Source organism: Lepeophtheirus salmonis, chromosome 6, assembly GCF_016086655.4.
Source record: "Lepeophtheirus salmonis chromosome 6, UVic_Lsal_1.4, whole genome shotgun sequence".
Lineage (NCBI taxonomy): Eukaryota > Metazoa > Arthropoda > Copepoda > Siphonostomatoida > Caligidae > Lepeophtheirus > Lepeophtheirus salmonis.
Genome location: NC_052136.2, coordinates 9,849,515 through 9,865,152, shown reverse-complemented (window position 1 = coordinate 9,865,152; position 15,638 = coordinate 9,849,515). Strand labels below are relative to the sequence as shown.

At 29.7% G+C, this 15,638-nt stretch overlaps 1 protein-coding gene across 7 annotated transcripts in view; it reads left to right on the top strand.

Annotated features, from left to right (window-relative positions):
• The window catches only part of LOC121120121 (uncharacterized), a 362,813-nt gene that overhangs the window by 238,434 nt on the left and 108,741 nt on the right, over positions 1-15,638 (top strand). For 3 of the 7 annotated variants that reach the window (XM_071889083.1, XM_071889084.1, XM_040714959.2), the window contains one exon: positions 12,786-12,833. The exons of the other annotated variants lie outside the window; for them this stretch is intronic. The gene's annotated coding sequence lies outside the window, so the exon portion shown is untranslated. The remainder of the gene's footprint in view (positions 1-12,785; positions 12,834-15,638) is intronic. 7 annotated transcript variants of the gene reach the window in all.

Here is a 15,638-nt window from a genome sequence, read left to right as displayed (position 1 = left end):
AAAAAGAATAAGACCTTTAACATATTTTTCTTCCCCATTCGTCAGCCCGTTTAAATTTATCGATACAAAATATTTAAGGGTTATAGATGGCAGGGCAGTCCACAAACACATGAAGTGTGTTATTATATATTTTTCCACAGTCCTTGTAGGGCTTAGTATATTCTATACAATCTGTGGAGATTTGTAACTGCATGGTCAACTTTTTATCATCATTTATTTTCCTCCGAGACGACACAATTTTTCTTTACTAACCCATAGGGTGGCCCAAATGCTTACTATGCAGCTCCCAGAGTCCATTCACAGCTGCATCAAAATTTAGCTGGACCACAAATTTTGATACATTGTTTTATTGTTTTGGTTGGATTTATAGAGTACGGATAAAAAATGACTAGAAGTCTAATCAATATTGTTTTTGTTTGTTTTTGACGACATTCTATAAAGATTATATAAATGACAAGTAAAAGTTATTTAAAGTAACTCTCATAATTTTGAAGAATCTTTGGGAGGAGAGTATCTAAGCTGTCATGAAGTGGTATTTGATTGGCTTCAAGCAACAATGAGAGAACCAGGAAATAAATCAATACAAATTCCATTCGATAATATCCATAAAAAGATACGACGAATTAATGCAATAAAAATCTCCAATTCTACAGAGAGTCCAACAAAAGCATAGATTTATAACTTGTCAACCAATCCTCAGCGTATATTTGTATATTGTCAACTATTGAATATTTCACACGCGATTAAATGTTCAGAATTTACAACTCTAATAATAAATAAGGATTTAATGAATCATTAATGGCGTCCCTGTATTTGATATTTGGGTGACGGACGGTGTAGGCCTTGGAGTCATCATGCACCCAAAAAGGGAAGTCTGATGAGTAGGGCCACATTTTCTTTGGACAGAAAGGAAGTTGTCCTCCAACCACTTCTGGCCCTTTTTGACGTATTGGCAGGGACACCATCTTTCTGGAACACCATGTTCATGTCTAGGTAGTTATTCTGGATCCATGGTAACATGGATAATGGTTCTCTTCCTGTGGTTCCTTGCCAGGGTGTAAGGAGTTTGCAGACCGAAATTTGTTGGTCACATTCAGATGACATTTACTTGGCTTCTAAGACACTTAAGAAGATCGTGTTGTTGTTTTTTGTTTTTTTAGTATTTGACCCGAACAATTTTACCGCATTCGCCAAAACCTTGATTTATGTAACAAAAAGAAGTATAAGATTTTTTCGCCTCACCCAGTATATATATATATATATATATTGGAACAATTTGTATTAGTTTCACGTCAAACACATCCTTTTCACAGATGAACGAGAAGGAAATGAAAAAAAATGCATTCTTCATATTGGGAATTGATCTATGCATTATTATATGTAAACCTATCTATCTAAAATATTGAATACAAAAAATTAATATAAATTGTTATTCTTTAGCAAAGTAAAATATGTATCTTTTTTATTTATTTTGTCATACTTGAAAAATACTGTAATACATTTTTTTTTTTTTATTAATCGAGAAAAGAATAAGCATTTTAGCTTAAAAATATTTTTCCAAGAAAAAAATATATACAATAATACACTCAAATACAGGTATTTAAAACAATGACTAAATAATAAACCAATAACAAGTCTATTGAAAAAAAAAAAAAAAAAACTTAAGAAAAAAAACTAAAATAAAGAAAAAAACAAACGAATGACTATTTTGATCTAAAAGTTTTGAACTTTTTAAAATTGCAAATAATCCCACACAAAAGTATGAAATATATTATTGAGAATTGAGTGGAAGAAGTTAACTTTATGATTACCTATTAAATAATGAACAGAAAAGAAGAAAAACCGTGCACAACAACCGTTTTTCCTTTTCTAATTAATAAACTGAGGTGTTTCACTACAAAAATGGCATCCTTATTTATGAGTAAGAAATTAATCTATGTAAAGTATAGTTGTCTTCATAGCAATATTTTTATAGTGGCCCCAGCACAAAATAATTTTTTTTATCCCGATAATTTTCTAACTAAAAATATATTTTTAAGAAATGTCGTTAAGAGCATTCACATGCAGAATCTTAATTTTATTAAATAAATTAATTTTCATACCTGTCCTTATTGATCTTTTTTGTATACTACGTCATTACAGTTCTTGAAATTTCATCCTAACTACTTTCAAAGAGATGATATGCTTGAAGTTTAAAGTAGGAAGTTTCTGATTAGAACGTATAAAGTAAAGTATAATACGTTCTACCTATCATTGATTAATTTCTTTGCTCTTATTTTTCTCTATTTTAGCAAGAAATTTAGAAAATATTAAGATAACTAGAACTGTAGGATTAAAGGGAGGCGGGGGGGGATGGAGACCGTTTACGAATAAAGGCCTAAGATCGATCCATTACTAATAACTTGAGATTCGTTTTTTTCTAAAAACGATAGGAGAATTTGGGAATGAGACATATGGTACATATGAATTAAGACCTTTATCAATATCAGCAGCCTGTTATATGATTTTAGAGGGAGAAAATGATATACTCCTACAAAGAGGAGAACCTTCTACATTTAAAATAGGATTTATCTAATGAAAATATTTAAACTCATATTTTTTAATCATATTTTAATCAATTAACACCAAAGATATGCGAGAAATTCTTCTTTTAAAGGGAGACGCTAAAACACACATGATATTAAATAATGAACAAAAAATAAGAAAACGCACACCCATGAACTGTTTTTCCTTTTCTAATTGCTACTTAGTTTTTACTTTACATACATTCTCTGTTGACTAATAACCTATGAACAAATGTATATTTGATTGTCCTATTTTCAGGTTATTTGTCCCTCCGCAATTACCTTTATTTAGAGACAATTAAAAAACTGACTTTGGCAAAGTTTAAAGGCTTTCTGCCCATAATTTGAATAAAGGTATCCGACTCAAAGGGGGTGTACTTTTTATACTGATTAGGTTTATCAGTAAAAATATTTTAAGGATTAGAACAGGATGTTTTCAATGATGTTTGGTTTCCCTGTTTTATCAAAGATAATATTCCTCATTTTTATTCAACAACCGGGATGGTCACATTATGTTAACATTTGTTATAAAGTTATACCTTGACATCCAAGTTTAATTCGATCCTAAACCAAGAGATCTTAAGTTAAAATACTGAAGCTTGAAGCGGCTTTTCCGTCCCGTAGCCAACTTTCAATTATTAAAAAAATCATATCTCAGGTTATTAGTGTATTACTTATAATTATCTTTTACAAATTCAAAAAAAGGCCTGAGACGCTTTAAACTTTGCATAAGTCTGTTTTTTTATTGTTTATCCACGGAATAAGGATAAAGGGGAGGAGTTTAACCTAAAAACAGAACATAGATATACATCAATAGATGGCCGCAATTACATTTTAAAATACCTATTAGTAATACAAACGCATTAGTTGATTAAAAGTATAGCTATGAAAGAAGTGAATTCGATATAATTCTTTGCAATTCTAAGCAATTGTAGTATAAATGCATACTTCATAGTTAATCATTCACGTTCTTTTGGGAGATTGTAAAGAAATTTCCTCATTTCTACGCGTACTAAATCAAGGGAATAATTATATTATATTAATGATAATAAATGCAATGGTCTCACAAAAACTTTATCTAAGGAAAACGTAAAATATTTAATCTTTGGTTTGTATCCACACGAGGCCGATGTTCTGTTTTACCTAAAACAAGAATTTAAAGCATAAAATAATTTTTACAATTTGTTTGTACAAGAATGTAGAAAAAATAATAATCTAAGCAAAATATCATTAAATATCTTAATCAAAGTTTGGAAAAAGACAAAAACTCTTTATTTGTTCAGTAAGGATTTAATGAAAACATTACCAAATAGTTTGATACAAAATAAACAATAGACACTTTTCCAATCTATTAAAAATATTAATAAAGTCATTTTTTTTAAATTATAAACGTTAACCTTTAACTTTCTTAAAGGTTAGAACAATATTTCTAGAAATTGGTTTATCCAAATGTTGATTAAATTTTTCTTTTCAATATTTATTGACTAAATAACAAACTTTTGTCTTCTTTCAAACTTTGGCTAAGATGTGGGATCTAAAGATGTCATGGTAATGTAATTTTGCATAGGTGTTTTTCTTACAAAATGACAACTTCTTCACAAATGCCGCCATCGAAATTCAAAAAAATTTAATAACGAGTTGCACTAATTTATATATACTTTTGAGGCCATTCTTTACGACGACGAGACTTTTAATCAATTTATTCTTCTTTTTTGCCACCCTTTTTGAAAAAATGCAAGCCTTAATACCCCCAAAAAAAAAAAAAAAAAAAAAATAAGCGGGCTAAAGATTTATTAAAAAATGTAAAAGGTTTTATATGTATGTATACATATTTATTTTTGTGAGTGCTCCCAATCCTTGGCAATGCCCCTATTTTTCTCTACTCATCTTTTCCTCTCAATCCTTTTATTTTTTGTTTTGTGAGCAGGGTTTGCCAAAAAAAGAAAATTATAAATACGCTATGCTTAGTTTTATATTTGTGGCTAAAGAAACCTCTTTCTTAAAGAGAATTGAACAATGAATGATGATCATATTTGAGACGAGGTTGATATTTCAAACTTTCTACAATGTTTTACTTATTGATACATATTTAATGGGGTGAGGAAAAAGGAATTTCGTGTTTCTTGCTTTTTTTTAACTAAGTATATCTTTTTCATTGTTGATCACATCGGATTATACAGGACAGAGTAGTAAAATTTTAGATAATTTACATTTCTACTACTCGAAAGGGGAAAACGCGTCAAATGCGACCAAGAAAATTTGCGATGTAAACGAGTCGATCTTTTTTCAGTTCATGTTGCAAAACAATCGAGCAATTTCCTTCTGGTGAAGTAGAGGTGAATTATGCACCACACAGTGGTAGGCCTGTCGTCGAAAAATATCATGGAAAATATCGTACAAGATCGTCATGATAGCAATCCTTGCATCGGTCCGTAGCAGAACAATGATCATAAAACCGTTTTGAAGTATTGGCAGAAGACTGGATACAAAAAAACTTGTATAGGAGAGGAATAGTATTTCATCAAGACAACTAAAGAAAGACCTCACACATCTTTAATGAAGCCCTAGAAACTTCAGGAAGCTGTGTATGGAAGTTCTTAACCATCCAACCTACATTCTGGACATGACATCAAGTGACTACCACTTTTCCTGTCTATGTCCAACGCGCTAGGGTCACAAATATGGGCTCAATAGCGGCTTGAGAAAATTGGTAGTCCAAACTTTTTGCCAATAGCGACAAGGGCTTCCACGAGAAGGGTATTATGAATTTGGATTCTCGTTGGTTTAATTTGGAGTATTGTAACACTTCTTATAAAATATTGAAATAACCCGTACACCGTTTTTCTCTCAAAACTTGTTAATTTCTTTTGTTTTATTCGCTCAATTTTTAAATGAAATCAATGTTTGTCAAAATTTGATTGGTTACAAAATAATCCTTTTCTTCATATGATATGACAGTTTTCAGCTGATTACTTCAATCTATCATTTTTCCTCCTGATGTATGCATTTTGTCTTCCTTTGGCAGAATTTAAAATATAAATTCATGGAAGTTACCAAGGTTAATAGAAATACAAAGTTAGACCATCATGTAATCGGGCTTGTTAGAATGTTCAATTTGATGTATTGTACCGACTGCTAGGCAAGACGGGCAGATTTTGCCAAAACACTTAAGCACTTATAGTCTATGACGTCACTATAGCTAGAATTTTCAATTTAATGCATCGGAGCGACTGCTGGGAAAGAAAACCAGATTTGAACACAACACACAATCGCTCATTTACTATGACGTCAACATGAAATGCGTGTTGGAAGTTAAACATCAGTTGTACACATTTTATGCTATAACTTTGTATTTCTATTAAACTTGGGAAGTTACGTAATTAGTGATTGAGTTATTTATTTTTCCTCGTGACGTATGTATTTTGTCTTCCTTTGGCAGAATTTACCTTGTAAGTTCATGGAAGTTACGTAGTTAGTAGTGATTGAATCATTCATGATATACTCCGCAACTTTAGCGTACAAAAAAAAGAGTATTCTTGTAGCTATTTGATTTTAGCTATGGTCCCAGAGTAAAAAAAAGATTTTTTGGGAGAATAGTAAAAAGAAGCCGAGAAATGAAAAACTAAATGAACTTTATTCAATTATAATTGTGCTCAAAAATGAATGGCAAGCATGTACGATCTTATTTCCAGCTTAACCTCCTTGCTTCTACCTCTTTCATAATAATCAAAAGAGGAGTGAATTAAAACTGTTATAAATAAATAATAAATATATTATATTTCATTAACATAAATATGCATATAAAAAGTTTTCTACCCTCTCACATAAAACATTTACATTTCTTTGTTAATTGAAAAAAATTATTTGACTTGGGATCAAAATATTGGCTCAACAAATCGAATGTGTCTTTCTCATAATATTAATAGCAGAGCTGCTTTCTAAAATAAAAGACACTTTGAAAATTTATTAATAGCCATGATACATGTTGTTGTCAATCATTACATTTTTTACTTATTTTTTAATATAGTTTTGTTTTTGCAGTCACTCTTTGATACATTGCATTATTTTATCTACACTTAAATTAAGTAATACCTGATCTGACGTCTATCTATTTTTAGCGTGTGAGCACAGTAAACGGTCATATTTGTTTTTTAATCTTATTATTGTTTTAAAAAAAGAAATTTATTCTAAGAGATCATCTGCACTAAGAGGTTAACATTTTTAGTTTTCTTTACCCGATCGCATAATACAGGTTAGACTGTATATACATATAAATATCTATAATCAAGGTTCCAGTCTATTTTGATTGGTGTTGCGCTCCAAATTTCTTCATTTGTTACAAAAGTCTGAATATCAATAAATTAAAATTGAAAGGTTGCTATGCGCCTTAACACTAAGAGAATAACAATTTATTAAGAAATTTATGTTTCTTCTATCATTATTATTCAAGTATATAAAGATTTAAAAAAAAATATTTCGAAACTTTTTTTAGATGAATAAATAAGCTTAAAAATGTAATTCTGCAGGTTTCCGGTAAAATTTATATTAGTCATTAGAATGACAGGATACCTTAAGGAGAAATATAATAGTATGACGTAGATATATACCGTGTATAAAGCGCATTCCTCTCATTTTACTTCATTCATTTCAACGAATGATTTGCTCAAAAGTTCAAGAAAAAATATCACAATTTATATTTTAGGAGTGAATGTATGATTTGTTTTGTAATTTTTTATTCCAATATATATCTAAAATAATCAATTTAAAAATGACATCGATTCATGAAGAATTTATTCTACAATAATAGAAAATGCCTTGTATTCTTGTGGAAATCTTCGCCGGACAAGATAAAAAGGAGATTCAAAACTTCTTACAGCTGGATGGGTCTTTTGATTGGAGAGTCAGGAAGTAACTAGAAGAGTCTTGAGGTAATTATTACTCTCCAAGAAGTCATTGACCTGGTTGACAGATTTTTTTTACTTTGTTGCCCCAATGTTTGGCCTCCAACCGGATTGGACCTCAACCATATGGCCTTCTTTGTATGGAGGTACTGTTGAGAAACATATTAACAGATCATTCTGCATCAATAAATTACACTGATGTGCAAGTTCCTTAGAAATTACGTAATCTGCCTGATGAACCTGTAATCAAGAACTGCTGCCGTCTCCGCGGTCAAGTCGAGCCTTTTATTGACGACAAAAGGCAGTTATATAGAGCAATAATTAACATTATTGATTCAGCTTTCAATTAGTTTCTGCTTTCGTTAAAATTAGAAGATTATTTTAGGAGAAAATCCATTTTAAAAACATCGTAATGGTTATTAAATAGAGATTGCAACAACGATGAAATGAAATGAAAAATAATTAATTATTTACAAACTATTGAAGAAAGTATTTTAATTAAAATTCAATACATTTTTGAAACTGCATTTTTTAAAAGAATAGGGAGATGAAGGGGGGGGGGCACCCAAAAGGATATAATGAAAAATGGCTCAACGCTTAGCTTTCTCTTTGATATACATATATAAAACATTACATTTTTAAGATTTATAGCATCAAAGATCTAATTAGAAGATAATAACACAAATAAATCAGTGATTTGACAATAGCCCAATGTTTATTTGTGAAAAAAGAATCATGTTGGGTTGTTCCATACTTACAAAGAAAGCCTTTGGATTGGACAACATAATTTATTGGCCAATCATTTTTTGTCTAAAAAGCAAGATGGAATTAATAGCTTGTGTGCGATAGAACAAGAAATCTTATATATTTAATAAAGCTTTTGTGTGTGTAACTTTTATGGGTACCCACACCATTGAGCCTAGGAGGCTGAAACTTTGCATAAGTGCTTATTTCGAGCTTGGTCAGGCCAAGCTCAATTTCAGAGGGTGAGGGCATATAAATAGGGATTGTTCTACACTCAAAAAATATTTTTTGAGCTCAAGAAGACTAGATAAGGAGCTAAGTATTAATTTGAAAACTCATTGGTGTCTCAAAAAACAACTATACGAATAAGGTCATTTTCGAAATTAATTCCTATCAAAAAATTTATATGCAAAATCAGATATCTGTGAAAATTGAACATTTGTTCTTTTTTCAGATGTAAAGAAAAAAAAAGCAAGAAAACAAATGAATATTTAATTTTTAAATTGAATAAAGTTTGTAGAAATTTGTTTGAAGATTTGTTTGCATATAAATTAAAGACATAAAAAATGATGTTAAACACAAAAATATGTCATTTTCAGAATACTTGTTCATTTTTTTCGTTAATTTCATCAAACGTAAATTTTCAATTTTGAAGAAGAAATGCCACAAAGCGGTACACATTGGACATAAACTTATAACACTTAAAACATGATAGTATTTTCAATTTGTAGAACATTTTATTAAATAATTTTTGCAATAGTTGCACAAAGGAGACAGTTATCAAGGTTAATTTTTTCAAATACATTGTTCTTCATAACTGTTTGGGTTTTGTGAGTTTGAACAAAATCTGTGTATTTTTTTGCTATTTACTATTTATTTTTATTTTTTTTGCAAAATTAGTGCAAAGCAGGGTTTTTCCATTTTTTTCCAAAAATGGAAAGTTTGGCAATTTTTTGACAAAATTAAAAGATGGAATTCTTATTTATTCATATTTTCGGTATGTTATTTGAATCTTATAATACCTTTTTTTAAATTCATAATAATAAAATATCATATAATATAGAGTCGCTATATTATAATGCATGTAAAAATACCCTAACACAGGCCCGTGCAACGCTGGATAACCTTGTGCTTGTACTTTATAAGCCGAATACACACTTTTTTTTCTTTCTTTTTTTTTTTTACAAACTAATGGCTATTTGTTTAAGTATAATAATTATGAAATGAAAAAGGTAATTTCTTAATGCATTTGTTTTCATTTATAATTTTTTACATAACTTAAACAATAGCCTTCAGTTAGAAAGAAAAAAAAGCAGATTGCAACCCACGTAAGCAACAACTTCCTTTGCATATATTCTTCGAATATGACCTCTTTTTAAATCTTTTTGAAAGTATTTAAATAGATTTTTTTAAGTTATTGAAATAGCAAAATGTATAATTTTAATATAAAGAATTTAAAAAAGAGGCATCTTCGAGAGTTTTTGTTCAATTTTGTAGTGATCCTATTTCTATGGGGGTGTAATAGCAAATAGGCAAACATTATCATCATATTTTCCCCAATTTTAATGCCATTTTCATGACATCATGCTTCGTAAAAGGAAGATTGAGGTAATCGAAGGAAGATACTTCTAACTTGATCATCCGCCTCAAGAGATGTTCGAATTCGGATTCCACAGGGGACGACGGGAGGAGAATTCTTTCGAGGAAAACTATTTATACATAATAAGGGAGTAGAGGGGACTCCTTCCTTGGGAATGAGATATCAGGATCGAAACAATCAAGGGATCCTTTCACTATGAGTAAAGTGTTATAATATTTCGAAATGGAACCACTTAAAAAATATAAAAATGGATTACAAATCCTTGGAGATGCATATTTTTTAATGAAATTTTTTTTTTTTGAATTATACATTGAATATTTTTCTATAATATAGGCTATAATATTCCTCATCACAATGTATTATGAATAAGTTATAAGGGCCTAAAACAGAGTGTAGTTTTTCATCATTTTTCACCCTAAAATTAGAAATATATATCAATTTCAAAACCAGATACAGAAAAACACTTTTTTATCATAGAAACACTATTATAAAAGTTTTATTAATTTTACTTTTAATTTAGGGATTTCTTGAGGGTAAAAATGACTCTTTATAATAATAGTCTCGATTTAAAATATTATCAGATATTTCGGAATTCAGATGACTGAAAAAAAAACCGAGATCAGTTTTGGATTCCTACATTCAAATTTATTGCCTTGAATTCATTTGTAGAAAAAGAATGCTCCCCAGTGTTATCAGTCAACTGAAGTTTTTAAACTGGTTCACATTCTTAGGTATTGCAAATGATCCCAAATATGTGAATAAAAAGCCCCTAATTGGTTGAAATATGTTAACAAAATATTTGACTGCATTGGACGTAAAAAGTATACTGAAATTTCTAATTTTCTTTATTTTAGCTAGAGACTTTTTCTATGTTAACTCAGAACATATCTAATAGTAATTGAAAATAAAATCATCTAAATTGGATAAATGTGGGGAGTCAACATTAAGAAAAATATTTGAGTCAAGTATAGGCTTAATATTTATGGGATGAGGTAAAATACCCAAGAATTTTAGCTATATTTTAATCCTTCACTGATTTAACAGATTTATATTCGCCATACTAAGATATTTCAATTAAAATCTATCAATTTTTCATTGTTTATTTGTGATAAGCAATTTTCGTGTCTTTAACTGCAATTTGTGGCACGCCCAATGGGTTATTGATAATAATTTGTTGATGGAAATTAAAAATAACTCGTCAAATAGTACAATTGTAATCTGCACTCAATTTTAAGAACAAATCTAATTCGCCCTTCGGTTGAAGGGCGAAAATGAACCTCAACTGTTGTAAATCTCCGTCTTTTCATATACCTCTTCAGTTTTGGGAACAAGAAAAAGCCACATGGGCCTAATATGGTGGCTAAGGCATGATTGTGGTGTTATTTTTGGCCAAAAAATCTCCGCGATTATTTTGTTAAAAATTAAGCAATTTCGGACCAAACTTCACTGACACATGTCTCATAACCAAAACGTTCGAGAGAAAAAATGGTGGCACTAGCCAACCGATATGTCAATATCCTCAGCAACTTCTCAGGTAGCGATTCTACAGTTTCTATCTGTTGTTGACCTCCTTGGATTTCCAGAGCAAGACTCGTCATTAGCATCTTCCCAGCCATCTTGGAAGAGCTTATACCCCTTGTAAACATTTATTCTTTCTCAGAATAGTTTCACCGTATGTCATTGTCAACATTTCATGTGTTTTGGAGCACTTAATTTAATTTCTTCCACAAAATTTGATGCAAATTATTTTATCCATGTTTTTCAATAGCAAAAAATTGCCGAACACAGAAAATACCTCTAACCATTATACATCTCACAAACAAGCTAAACATTATATCATATGTCTGAAACAGTAAATATGTGTTACACGTAAGTGTACTAACATTTAAAAAAATAGAGCATACAAAATGTACGTTACCAGCAAAATTTGAAAAGTCACCTTACTTATTGAACACGCCTCGTATAACCCATTATGTTGCACATATGAGATGATGTGTCTGATTATTTTTAAATATCGATAGAGACCTTGAAATAAGTCCTATCTATGTTATGTTATGGTTTTTTGTAAGTGCACGAGATAAATTGGGAGGGAGACATATGATTCTACGGAATTAAGACCTTTGTTAATATCAGCTGGTTGTTTGGAGGAAGAAAATGAATTACTGATATATAGAGAAAAACCTTCTATGTACGTTTAAAATAGCATTCGTGCATGAAAAATATAATAATACTATCTAAATCCTTTTTTATTTATTTTATTATTAATTTTTAATCAATTGACACCAAAAGTAGGCGAGAATGCTTACTTCAGAGGCGGGAAGTTAACACCATCACGACCTATTATATAATGAACAAAAAAGAAGAAAGAGCTTACGTATCAATCGGGTTTTTTTTTTCTCTTCTCTTATTGCTATACTTATTTTTTTCTTTACACACATCCCCTCTTTATTTATGCTATGATCATATATAATTGATATAAAAGTTGAAATAATATTATAAGCAACGATGAAAAACATTCAAAAAGTATACAGAGAATTTATGTTTAAATATATATACATTTTCTCTTTGATCTTTCTTTGCAATGACTAAAAAAAAATATCAAGGGGCTTTTTTACGAATCAATTGATATTCCTTACCTTTATACAAAAGACATATATTTTTAAAAATTCATCTCAAATAATGCGACAAAGGGGAAACATATTTTTTTATCATGAATATGTGAAAACTACGTGTACGAGAATATAAACAAGGATTTTTATGTTTTGCCTGATGCAAAATGAATTCTGCATTATGCATCGGAAGAAAAAAAAAATTTATGAGTTATAATTTGTTAAAATTGATCTTTTTCTTTTTTTGACGAAGTAAAAGTTTGTATGTATTTTGACTTATAAAAATAATAACAAAAGCTACATTTGTTTTTTACAAAAAAAAATCATGTGGCAATATGTGATCATTATTTATTTTTATTTTTTTCAGGTAATTTCTTCGCATGATTTCTTTAATTCAATACGCTTCCTATAACTGGTAAGACATGCCAAAATATTTTTTTAATAAATATTTTTAACTTATTTTTGGAATAATGAACAATATATTCGCTATAGTTTTAATTATTGAAGAGCAATATTAATTTCGCTATACGACATTAGATAATACGCATTAGTCAACAAATATAAGGACAAGATGACACTTTTTTTTTTGTCTTGCTTAGCCTCATTAAAACAAAAAAGAATCAGAAACAAGACAAAAAAATAACGAGGCAAAATCTGACAACACGGGATAAAACAGGCATAAAAAAAGACGAGACGAAGAGAAAAATTATTTACGAATACTAATATAACTGATTATTACCATACAACCCGTCCCAAAATAGAGAATGATCTATAACCAGAGCCCTATAAACTTTTAGGTCATGAAAGTAAAAGTAATGTGTTGAAAACTTTCGTTAGCCAAGTCACAAATATTGCAACACTCTAGAAATTAATTACAAAAGACAATTTTGAGAAATAAACTTTTGTGCTTCATCTTCAACTGACTTTAACTTCTTTCAAAAAATGTTTCGAAAAATTATACATGCAAGTTTAACGTAGGATATGGTTGAGGGAAAGGCCAATGTAGTAAACCTGAACTCAACAAGGATTCTTAGATTCAATCGCAGAAGTAGTGGAGGTAAAATATATCAAAATAATTTTTGTATAATAGGGGCAAGTTAGTGATTAGATGTCTTGTTCAAAACTAGGGCAAGTACATTGAATTATTTATCGGTCAATTGGGTGTAGGACAAAATTAAGCTGGTAAAAGAAATATAAATACTCTCTGAACTTTACAATTTGGGACGTCTTGGAGATGTATGTATGTCGCGCCTCTTATCCAAATTTGGATTCGCTCCGAGCGGTCATTGTGGCAGCTTGGTACGCCATGGCCACGGCTTCCATATTCAAGATGTGTAAATCTATTTGCCAGGGTGTCGAGGCTGGTATTGCTTGTGGAGGAGAACGTCTCGAATAAATGTAATGCTAAATATAGTATTTAAACATTTCACAAATTGGTTTTGAGTTGCTTGTTCTTGATTCCATAATAAAAAAAATATTGTAATTTAGTCATGCTAACGCAAGTTTTGAGTCATCACCCTGTATATATTTTAATACAAACCAAAATATGTGAGTAATTTAATTTTTGTAATAAAACTTTAATTCTAGAACACCTTGTACATACATATAACTAATCAAATTCATATTTCTTAAAGTATAAATGTACCCTTTGAATAACTTTTATTACTTTGTAACTAATCGAAAGATAAATTATTCATGCGTCAAATTAGTCCTTTCTGCATTCATATATTATGTATGTATGTAAAATAAAAATCCAATACTTTTTAGTCCCCAGAGGTAAACAAAATCTTTCTTTTTCTCAAGTTTTATTTTAAAATTCTATTTTTTCCTAAGAATTAAAAAAATGATTTATAGCCCTGTTTGAAAACTTCATTTCTTAAGAATAAAAAGGGGAAGCCCCCCCGTTTAAAATTCAACTTTGAAATAATTTTTTCTTGAAAAGTTATACATGGAAGTTGAAAAAAAATAGATGGATGTGTAATTCAATCAAGAAAATTAAGTAAAACTTATTATTTTGTGTTGTTCTGGGTACAAAAGACTACTATAACTAGAGTTCCAAAACAAAAATATGACCTTTAACGAGTGCGATCCTTTGTGTATTTGCAATCTGAAATGTTTTTATTATATATTATAGCTCTTATTATTATTCTCTCATTCTTCAGGAGGGAACATCTAAGGAAAAAGTACTCATGTATTAAGAAGAGTAGCACTGATAATTTGCTCAGAAGTTTTAAGTAGTAATGAAAGTCGTGTATATTTAGACTATTTAAAAAAAGAATTCGTAAATCAACATGGTAAATTTGAATAATTTTTGGAAGAAAGCATATCAGCTGGCATGATGTCTCATTAGATCAGCTACAAAAAGTTGTGACGAAGAGGGAGGGAAAGAAAGAAAAAATCAAGGACCTATAAATAATGACTCTGATGGCAATCCTCAATTATACTCTTAATCCAACAAGGACTTAGAAATATAACTTCACAAAAAAAATTCTATGTTTCTCTTTGTCTTTTATGAGCACACTTAAATGTCGATTTTCATCACAACATTAGTGATAAGTGTAAGTCTTTGTTATCCCTGGAGTAGAATTGAGAATTGACTTAGGAGTAGCTCCTGGTTATGTCCTTAATAGATACAGAGTGAGATGAGTCTATTATTCATTTTGAAGAACATTCTATGTAAGTTTGTCTGAGTAAAGGAGGATTTTTAATATTGAAAAGTCGGATTTACATACTACATACTCGTAAACCTCTATTTACAGTCCTATTCAAAATTGTTGATTCCATCTTAAGCTTTAGTCTAAATAATCAAAAAAAAAATGTCAAAAACTTATCACATTACTTTATAAGCTGACTTAATTCATTTTAGCTTATATCCTTCATATTTAAATATTTGGCATTTATACGTATTTTTCATGTAGTAAAAGGATACTCAAAAACTCATATGTAAAAAGATAGAATTAACACTATTGATGGACCGATAATCAATTTGGCCGATTACCAATTAATTGTCAGTTATTAATAATCTAATTATTTATTAATTTAATGGTAAATACTAAATACAGTTTTTAAAAAAGCCCAGTTAAAGGCAGTAGTACTTATAATATTGCAAAATATCACTGGCAGTATTTCCTTAGCTTTGTACCGTCTATCATATAGTTATATACCCTTACTCTTAGCTTGCGTTTGTTATTAATGCTATTCTCCATTCTTTTATAAATTA